General features: G+C 46.6%; 1 protein-coding gene across 3 annotated transcripts in view; it reads right to left on the bottom strand.

Annotated features, from left to right (window-relative positions):
- HLCS (holocarboxylase synthetase) overlaps positions 1–734 on the bottom strand; it is a 229498-nt gene extending 228764 nt beyond the window's left edge. For 2 of the 3 annotated variants that reach the window (XM_073890584.1, XM_025871546.2), the window contains exon 1: positions 261–679. The gene's annotated coding sequence lies outside the window, so the exon portion shown is untranslated. Of the gene's footprint in view, positions 1–260; positions 680–716 lie in introns of those variants that run through there. The other variant, XM_073890607.1, reaches the window with a different exon arrangement.
- Positions 735–8260: the final 7526 nt, after the last annotated feature.

Here is an 8260-nt window from a genome sequence, read left to right as displayed (position 1 = left end):
CCCCCCCCCCCCCCCCCCCCCCCCCCGGCAACTTGAATAAGAAAAGCAAAACCAGACGAGCAGGAGGTGATCGAACTATTCCCTTCTATAAATAACTCCCCCTAGGGGAATAACAGCAGGATCAAAGGCAGGAAACCCAGCCGAAGAAACCGGCCGTTTCTTGGAGAACCCACGGAGGAGCGTGCGCCCAGGGCCCCGTGGAGCCGGGCCCGGGCACTTTACCGGGTCGGACCGAGCCCCGCCATCCGCGCCACACGTACCTGCTACCGGAGCCCGGGGCCCCCCCAGCCGGGCTCCGCGCCGCGGCCCACGGGGTGGCCAACCGCTGCCGAAATGCACCGGAAGGTGTGCCCAGGACAGAGCAGGTGGCAGCGGGGGCGTCGGGAACGGACAGTGGGAAAGGCCAAGTAGGGAAACCCCTCGGTGGGGCCCCACTGCCGCTGCACAACCCCAAGTCCTGACTGCTGTAGCCACCGCTGGCCACACTGGCAGGGACTTCTGGCTCAACCTGGGCACCCTTCTCCCGGCTCTCCTCCCCTTGGCCGCCCAGAGCACGGCCTGGCCTGCCCCCGCGTTCTCCTACCTGTCCTTAGGTTTTGCCTTAAACGTCAAAATGTCACCTCCCCGGGGAGGTCTCGCTCCACGCTCCACGCCTAGGCTAGGTGAGCCCCCTCCTCCCCCTCCCCCCACACACTCCAGCAACAACACTCACCCACCTTGTAATTGAACCCTGAGTCTGCCTTCTCTTTGAGGCTGGAAACTCTCCAGGGGCAAGGACGAGATCTGTCTTTTTTCCTGGCACAGAGTGAAACCAAGGTGGCTGAAGTTTTTGCTAAATGAGAAAGAAAAGTCGCCCAATCCGGCCCCTCTTGCTAGGATGTTTGGGTGAAGGAGGTGCAGATTATGGGTTTAAATTGCTTATTCAGGGGCACCTGGGTGGCTCGGTGGGTTAAGCGTCTGCCTTCGGCTCAGGTCATGATCCCAGGGTCCTGGGATGGAGCCCCTGCATGGGGCTCCCTGCTCAGTGGGGAGCCTGCTTCTCCCTTTACCCCCTCTCCCTCACCATCTGTCTTTATCTCAAATAAATAAAAATCTTTTAAAAAAAATTTTTTTTTTAATTTCTTGTTCAGTGGATTTCTTGTTCTGGTGCTAGGTGCTAACTGCTTCTTTCATCACAAGAGTAACTGAGACCTGGATTTACTGTTCCTTTGCTAGGGGCACTTAGTAGATTTCCATTGATGCCTCAAGGATGGATGGTCCGAATTTTGCCATCTAATCCCTGAAGCCTTCCCTGTCAGCATAGCAGTTTCAAGCACGAACTTGAGCCTTCCCCAACTGTGTTTTGGGGAATAGGGAATTCATTATTCTGTGGTAGGACCTCTATAGAAGGCCCCATGGTGTCCATTAGGAATACTGCCACACCCCACCCCACCCCCAAAAAAAACCAAGGAGATAAATGCAAAGACTAAGCATCTGGGAAAAGGAACGGAGTCTGGCCTCCAGTTAGGTGGCTATGGATGGCCTCCAGGTCAGAGAAATCCTCAAGTTGAGATCGGCCGTCACTGCTGAGGTTTCTAGTAAACAGCAGAATTCAGAGTGACCAGAGTGAGCAGAATTCAGGTGACCAGAGTAAATGTCTTCAAGAACCACAATTGCTGACAGCTGCAAAATATTCCACATTTGAGTGTTCCATGATTTGTTCACTCTTCTGTTGTTGGGCTGTTTTCTCCCCCAAGTGATTGCTCACACAGGGCTGAGGAGAACAGTCCTGTACAAAAACTTTTTAGCCACCTTTCTGGTAATTGTTTGGGATATATTCCTATGTTCCTATAAGTGAAATTACTGGGTCAAATGATATAAGCCTAAGACTATGGGAATGTAAGGCCAAACTTCTTGAATTTTGTATCATTTTATCTCCTAATAGAGGACAGCCTTTTAAAAAAATCTTTATTGGGGCGCCTGGGTGGCTCAGTCGGTTAAGCGGCTGCCTTCGGTTCGGGTCGTGATCCCGGGGTCCTGGGACCGAGCCCCGCATCATGCTCCCTACTCGGCGGGCAGCCTGCTTCTCCTTCCCCCACTCCCCCTGTTTGTGTTCCCTCTCTCGCTGTGTCTCTCTCTGTCAAATAAATAAAAATCTTTAAAATGAATAAATAGAAACAAAAATTAAAAAAATAAAAAATCTTTACTACTTTTAGGGGCACCTGAGTAGCTCAGTTGGTTAAGCGTCCAACTCTTGATCTTGACTCAGGTCATGATCTCAGGGTCATGAGACTGAGCCCCGAGTTGGGCTCTGCATTGGGAGTGGAGCCTGCTTAAGATTCACTCTCTCCCTCTCTCTCTGCCCCTCCCCCACTCTAGAAAAAATAAATCTTGGGGCGCCTGCGTGGCTCAGATCGTTAAGCATCCGCCTTCGGCTCAGGTCATGATCTCGGGGTCCTGGGATGGAGCCCCCGCGTCAGGCTCCCTGTTCAACAGGGAGTCTGCTTCTCCCTCTCCCTCTGCCCCTCCCTCTGCTGTGCTCTCTAGCTCTGTCAAATAAATAAATAAAATCTTTAAAAAATAGATAAAAATAAATCTTTACTACTTTGATTAATGAAAAATGGCTATTTCTCTTAAAAGAGTAGTTTTTCTTTCCTTTTTGAATTACTGGAAAAACTTTTTTTTTCCAATGTTTTACCGGTCATTTGCATTTCTTCACCTATGAAGGACACTTACAGTGCATGTTTAAAAAAACAAAAACTAGAATATTGCCAAGACCTCTACTTCTTATCTTTCCCATCCCATACCCCTGACTCATCCTTGATATTCCATTTATCACTCCCTTGCTTTAAAAAATACATCTTAAATACAAATGAGTATATCCCTACACGGTACATTGTTTTGTTTTAGCTGTATAAAAATATTATTCAATAAGTACACTTCTGAGCCTTGCACTTTTCCATGCCATGTTTCTAAGATTCACACATATAATTTTGCATAGCTGCACTTTATATTCATTTTCACTGCTATATAATATTCTATTGTATGACTACAACATCATTTGTTTAGCCCTTGTCCAGCTGATTGACACTGAGTTATTTCCAGTTTGTTTGCTGTGACAGATAGTCCGGCTCTGAATAGCCCCTTACTTATCCCCGGAGCCAGTGGGCAAACATTTCTCTGGGTTGTGGACCCAGGAGAGGGATTACTGGGCTGAGCTAATTAACATTCGTTTTTAAAAGGTAATGCTAAACTGTTTTCCAAAGTAGTTATACCAATATACCTCCCATTACCAGTGGTTTTTATTTGTTCTCAACTGAATATCTTTTAGGCCAAATACCTGTTCTTTTCAATTTGCAGTTGATACTGATTTTTACAACTGCCTTGGAGAATTGTGAGGTTCCCAAACACAAAACTTCACATTGTGGTTCTTAAGAGAATCCTCTAGAGGCAATGAGTCAGCTGATCACAAACCCTTATTGTCCAAAATCTACGTGTAGGCCATGGTGGCTCGGAGTAGACCCATGGTTCTCAGGGCAATGGCAGGGATGTTACTAGCCTAAAAAGTCTGCTGTGAGCTTGGTGTGGGGGTGGTTTCCTAGTGACGCAAGAGTCCTGTGCACAACAGCCCCAGGAGCTGCTTTCAGAATCTCCTGCTATTTGTAGCTCTATGCTGTCACCTCCCCTGGTACCTATAACCTTCTATTTAAATCAGCCACTCTTGGCATCTCAAGCTACTACTCTTCTTAAAGGCCAAAAAACATTTACACTCTTTGATTTGGGATTCACAGTTGCGGGCATTCATTCTAAAACTGCTAACAAAAGAAGAAATTAGATTCATAAAGATTCTGATAGCCACATGGTTTATGAGTGATTTTCTTTAATTGGCAAAATATTTTTTATTTTTTAATTATATTTATTTTATATTTATTATTATAATTATTATTTAAAGTTATTTAAATAATTATTTTTAAATTATTATTAAATTCTTTTTTAATATTTTAAAGATTATTATTTTTTGAATTATTATTTTATTTTTTTAAATTATTATTTTAAAGTAATCTCTACACCCAACATGGGGCTTGGATGCTCTACAGACTACACCAGCCAGGTGCCCCTTAATTGGAAAATTTTAAATGTTCCACAGTAGGGAACATATTATGCAAATTGGGGTGTATCCACTAAGTGGTACAAGGTGTTGCACAGATTTTTCTCCTTCCCCTGGGTGCCTGGGTGGCTCAGTTGGTTAAGCAACTGCCTTCGGCTCAGGTGGTGATCCTGGAGTCCCAGGATCGAGTCCCACATCGGACTCCCCACTCAGCGGAGAGTCTGCTTCTCCCTCTGACCCTCCCCCACCATGCTCTTTCTCTCTCATTCTCTCTCTCAAATAAATAAAATCTTGGGGCGCCTGGGTGGCTCAGATGGTTAAGCGTCTGCCTTCGGCTCAGGTCATGATCCCGGGGTCATGGGATCAAGCCCCACATCGGGCTCTTGGCTCAGCGAGGAGCCTGCTTCTCCCTCTGCCTCTCTCCCTGCTCATGCTTTCTTTCTCTGTATCTCTGTGTCTCAAATGAATAAATAAAATCTTAAAAAAAAAAAAGACTTTTCTTCTTCCCCCAAATCATTTGAGATTAAGTTGCAGAAATCATGACTCTTTAGTCCTAAGTATTTCAGGGTAAATTTCCTAAGAACAAGAAGGTTCTCTTACGTAACCACGTTGCCATGTTCAAATTCGAACACTGATCCAATGCCAGTATCTCGTTTTCAGTCCATGCTCACATTTTGCCAGTTGTCCCAATAACACCCTTTATGGCAATATTATCTTTGCCAAAGTCACACATTTCATGTAGTTGTCATATCTCTTTATTCCCCTTTAATCCGGACAGTTCCTTAGTCTTTGTCTTTTGTGGCCTTGACATTGTTTGAGAGACCCATATTATTATCCCTCAATAAGAGTTTGTCTGTTTCCTCATGATCCAGTTCAGGGGATGCCTTTTTGGCACATGATGTCAGGTCACCCTTATTGAAGATGCTGACTTTGATCACATGGTTAAGGTGGTGTCTACCAGATTTTCCCACTATAAAGGTTCCTGTGGAGTGTGACTGTGTGAAACCCCCAACAAGGGATTTTAGCATCTATCAATGATTCCCGCCTGAGTCAGTTATTGCTATAATAGTTGCAAGACAGTTACTTTTCTAACTCTGCTGTCCCTTTAGCATTTATTAGTTGGTACTGTACTGTAAAAAAGAGCCATTCCTCTATTTATTTGTTTGCAAGATTGTTTTTTAGTATCATTCTGGACTCATGGATCCTTTCCTCCAATGTCATAATTCACTACTGTCATTATTCATTTTCATTTCAAATGGCTCTAAATTTGGCCATTGGAAGCCCTATCAAGCTGGCCCCTGTGTCCTTCCTGACCTGTCTCCATCATTCTTTCTGTACCTCCTTGCTTGCAGCTGACACAAGCTGTTCCTGAGTGTCTTTCACTTGCCCTGCCTCTCCCGGAGTGAGCCATTGCTCCAAGGAGCTCTGGACAATGGTGTCTAGAAACTAAGATATGGACACAAGGAATGCTCATGGCTCTTGGAGTGGCCCTATTGCCCAGGCTTTTTCAGCAGGCAGATCTAGGAAGTAGATTCCAATTGACAGAGCTCTGATTCCAATCCACAGAGTTCTCCCTTGCCGCCCCTCCCTCCATGTTTGTAACACCCTACTCCAAAGGGGAATGAATATACCATAGTATATTCATCAATTTACTTAATCCTACAATACACACACAATATTTTCAGAATTGCTACCCCAAACCACTGCCAACTAAGTGAAGTTCAAAATTTCTTTGTAGTTTTGTTTGCTTGTTTACACACAGAAAGTATACAAAGATTTGTGTTCAAAAGTAATTTGGGTTTACTTCTCCTGCAGTTAATTTACTACAGCATTTAGTTCATTTGTTTGTTTGTATTCAATTTTAGTTTTCTCTTCCCCCTTCTTTGTTGATTTAATTTTACTTTTTGAATATTAAAACATCCATTTTCTACAAGTCAAAACTACCCCAAAAAAGTACGCTTAAATACATGTCATTCGTCTTAGAGTTTCTCCCCATTCCCATCCATCCACTCTAAGTAACCAATTTATTAGTTTCTAGTTAATTCTTCCTGAGTTTTCTTTTTTAGCAAAAATAAGATCCTTGAATATTTCATTTCTCCTTATTTTACACAAAAAAGTAGCATATGTACTTTTTTGTATTTAACTTTTTTCACTTATCAATATATCCTAGAAATCACTCCATATCAGCTCATAGAGATCTTCCTCACTCTCTTTAATAACCACATAGTATTTCATTGTATGTGTGCCAGTTTATTCAACCCCTTGTCTATGTATTGGCACAAAAGTTGTCTCCAAAATTTTGTCATTGCAAGTAATGCTGCAATAGGTAACTTTGTACATATATATACTTTCATGTTGGCGCAAGTGTTTCTTGAGGGAGAGTTTCTAGCTGTGAAACTGCTGGGTCAAAGGGTAAATACACACCAACTTTTGTGGGAGGTTGCCAAATTCCCCTCTGCGGGAGTTGTACCATCTTGCATTCCCACCAGCAATGTATGAGTGCCTGTGTCCTCTCGCTTTTGACTTTTGCAAACTGGATTAAGTTAGAAATGGTATCTCAGAATAATGTGCTTTTCTCTAAGAACCTAACACCTTTTCGTTTAAGGACCAGTTTCATACTTTTTTTTTTTTTTTTTTTTTTGCAGATTATCCATTCCTGTCTCTCACCTTCTTTAAAATTGGAATTGTGATCTTTGGTTCCCTCAGTCTTATTATGTGGGATATTAACCTTGTATCTGTGATATACGTTGCAAATATATTCTCCCCATCTTTCACTTTCTTTATGGTAGGCTTTTGTTTGCCTCCGAACCGATTTTTGTTTTTCAATGTCGGTAAACGTACCAATCTTTTCCCCCTTGCCCCTCGACTTGGGTCATTAGAAAGCCTCGGGCGCACCGACGCTGCGGAGAATGCACGCGTGCCTTCCGACCGCGCGTGGGCCGCTCCTGCTCGTTCCCGCTACCGCTTGCACCTGGCACACACGTGCGTCTGGGTCGGCGCCCGGCGGCGGGCGGGACCCGAGAATGTGGTTGGCCAGGCTGCGGGCGGCGGGCCGCGCCTGCGCACTGACAAGCGGACGGAGCCGGCGGGGGACCCGCGGGGAGGAGCGCGAGTGCGGTGGAGCTGCCGGGTCCCGAGGTTTCCTCGCGGCCCTTCCGGAAGCGCCCCCTCCCCCCCTCGGCGGGCCCGGGAGGGTCTCCCGCCGTCCCCCGCGGCGGCCCGCGGCCCGGACTGCGACCCCGCCCTCCCCCGGCGGCGGGCGGCCGGCCGTCCCGCCCCGCCGCGTTCCCCCCGCCGCCTCCGGAAGGGACGCGCGCCGCGGGACTTGGGGCCGCGGGAGGGCGTGCGAACGGCGGGGCTGTGGCGGCGCCTGGCGCTTCTCTAACGTTAGACGCGGGAAACAAAACCGTTGGATGCTTCTCTTCCAGCCTTCTTCCCCCGCGTTGTCCCCTATTGACTTTGGTTGTTTTTTTTTTTTTTAACCCTCCTTTATGCAGTCCTCCAGTCTGTCACCCCCTTATAACTGCCTCATAGATCCTATCTCAAGATGCTCAGCAAAAAGAGGGGCTCTCCGCTGGCCTCTGGTCGTCCTCTTTACTAAGGTGTATCCCGGTCCCAAACACGGGGTGTCTTTTCCAACACCAAAACAACCAGGTCTCGGATTCTCTGCCCCCACTTCAGACGCCACCCTCATTGCTGCCACGCAGACTACAAATTCGTGGATGGGTTCCCACCTGCACCCCTCCAGTTTGATGATTCCTAGAGCGCCCAGAACTCAGGAAAGGGCTTTCCTTACCCGTATTCGGCACGAGGAGCAGGATGATGGAAGAGAAGCACCCAAGGGAGGTCCGGAGCGTCTGTGCCTTTTGCCCGGTCCCACTGTCGCAGCACCCAGCCCTGAACCCTTCTCTCTGACGGTTTTTATGATTTCATTCGAATAGGTGGAGGCAGAGTTAGTAAGTGAAAGTTACAACTTTCTCATCGCTTGGTTGGTTCCCCAGCTCCCAGCCCCCGTCCGTGCTCCGTGCGGAGCCATCAGGGAGCCCACAGTTACCACCTCATTCACTTAACCTCAGCTGTGGTTGCCCTTACCGGGAGCTTCCAAGGGTTTGGGAGCTATGTGCCAGGCCCTGGGGACAAAGACCAAATATGTTTTTTATTGTGCCACACTCC

The sequence above is a fragment of the Callorhinus ursinus genome, unplaced genomic scaffold (assembly GCF_003265705.2).
Source record: "Callorhinus ursinus isolate GAN/ISIS: 27379988/994484 unplaced genomic scaffold, GSC_fseal_2.0 scaffold1, whole genome shotgun sequence".
Taxonomy (NCBI): domain Eukaryota; kingdom Metazoa; phylum Chordata; class Mammalia; order Carnivora; family Otariidae; genus Callorhinus; species Callorhinus ursinus.
This window is presented reverse-complemented; position numbering and strand designations above follow the sequence as displayed.